Raw genomic sequence first — 2,500 nt, forward strand, 5'->3', positions numbered from 1 at the left:
CCATACACCCACCACCCTTTGTGTGAAAAAGTTACCCCTCAGATTCCTATTCAATCTTTTCCTCTTCACCTTAAGCCTATGTCTTCTGTTCCTCGATTCCCCTACACTGGGTAAGAGACTCTGCCCGATCTATTCCTCTCATGATTTTGTACACCTCTATAAGATCGCCCCTCATCCTCCTGCGCTCCAGGGAGTCCCAGCCTGCTCAACCTCTCCCGATAGCTCACACCCTCAAAGTCTGGGAAATATTGCAGATAAATAGGAAGAGAATGGGATATGAATGTCGGGAGAAATGGTATTGAGGAGAGGGAGGAGGAGAAGTGTTACACAGTAAAAAAACTCGGGAAGATCCAGATTGTAGTGAGGGCACGTTAGTTGCTTTTCCTGACGCTTGGATGTCAGTCCTGTTCATTCATTTATTTTACTTTAGAGATACAGCGTGGAAAATGGCCCTTCGGCCCATCGAGTCTGCGCCGACCAGCGATCCCCGCACACTAACACTCTCCTACACACACACACACACACACACGGGGACAATTTTCAATTTTTACCAAACTTCAAAGCCCGCGCGCCTTTGGAGTGTGGGAGGAAACCGGAGCACCCGGAGAAAACCCATGCAGGTCACGGGGAGAAGGTACAAACACGGTGCAGACAGCGCCCGTAGTCAGGATTGAACCCGGGTCTCTGGCGCTGTGAGGCAGCAACTCAGATTCAGATTCAGATTCAGATTCAGATTCAATTTTAATTATCATTGTCAGTGTACAGTACAGAGACAACGAAATGCATTTAGCATCTCCCTTGAAGAGCGACATAGCAAACGATTTGAATAAAAAATAATAATAATAAGTGTCCGGGTGGGGGGAGGGTGGGTGATTGGCAGTCACCGAGGTACGTTGTTTAGTAGAGTGACAGCGGCCGGAAAGAAGCTGTTCCTCGACCTGCTGGTTCGGCAACGGAGAGACCTGTAGCGCCTCCCGGATGGTAGGAGGGTAAACAGTCCATGGTTGGGGTGAGAGCAGTCCTTGGCGATGCTGAGCGCCCTCCGCAGACAGCGCTTGCTTTGGACAGACTCAATGGAGGGGAGCGTGGAACCGGTGATGCGTTGGGCAATTTTCACCACCTCTGCAATGCTTCTACCCGCTGCGTAAGTTCATAAGTCATCGGAGCAGAATTAGGCCAAATACCCAATGACTTGGCCTCCACAGCCGTCTGTGGCAATGAATTAGGTCATAAGGTCATAAGTGATAGGAGCAGTATTTGGCCATTCGGCCCATCAGGTCCACTCCACCATTCAGCCATGGCTGATCTATCTCTCCCTCTCGAACCCCATTCTCCTGCCTTCTCCCCATAGCCCCTGACACCCGCACTAATCAAGAATCTGTCTATCTCTGCCTTAAAAATATCCACTGACTTGGCCTCCACAGCCGTCTGTGGCAATGAATTCCACAGGTTCACCACCCTCTGGCTAAAGAAATTCTTCGTCATCTCCTTCCTAAAGGTACATATTTTTAAATCTGAAGATGTGCCCTCTGGTCCTAGACTCCCCCACTAGTGGAAACATGCTCTCCACATCCACTCTATCCAGGACTTTCACTATTTGTTAAGTTTAATGACACCCCCCCCTCATCCTTGTAAACTCCAGCGAGTACAGGCCCAGTGCCGTCAAAAGCTCATCGTTATATGTTAACCCAATCATCCCATGTCCAAACGCTTTTATTTCATATGTTATTTAGAAATGACACAGAAATGTGATACACTTATCGGCATATCCAGTACATCTGGCCCACATCCCTCTAAAACATTCCTATCCATGTACCTGGTGAAGTGTTCTTTAAATGTTGTTCTATAGAGCAGTGCTGAGCCACTATCGACCTCTTTGGTGACCTTCGGACTATCGTTGATCGGACTTTGCTGGCTTTACCTTGCAGTAAATGGGATATCATGCTTGACTAATCTGCTGGAATTTCTTTGAGAATGTAACTAGGAAAATGGACAAGGGAGAGCCAGTAGTAGTGGATGTAGTGTACCTGGACTTTCAGAAAGCATTTGATAAGGTCCCACATAGGAGATTAGTGGGCAAAATTAGGGCACATGGTATTGGGGGTAGAGTGCTGACATGGATAGAAAATTGGTTGGCAGACAGGAAACAAAGAGTAAGGATTAACGGGTCCCTTTCAGAATGGCAGGCAGTGACTAGTGGGGTACCGCAAGGCTCGGTGCTGGGACCGCAGCTATTTACAATATACATAGATGAAGGGATTCAAAGTAACATTAGCAAATTTGCAGATGACACAAAGCTGGGTGGCAGTGTGAACTGTGAGGAGAATGCAGGGTGACTTGGACAGGTTGGGTGAGTGGGCAGATGCATGGCAGATGCAGTTTAATGTGGATAAATGTGAGGTTACGCACTTTGGTAGCAAAAGCAGGAAGGCATATTATTATCTAAATGGTGTCAAGTTGGGAAAAGGGGAAGTACAACGGGATCTGGGGGTCCTAGTTC

This window comes from Leucoraja erinacea, chromosome 37 (genome assembly GCF_028641065.1).
Source record: "Leucoraja erinacea ecotype New England chromosome 37, Leri_hhj_1, whole genome shotgun sequence".
Lineage (NCBI taxonomy): Eukaryota > Metazoa > Chordata > Chondrichthyes > Rajiformes > Rajidae > Leucoraja > Leucoraja erinaceus.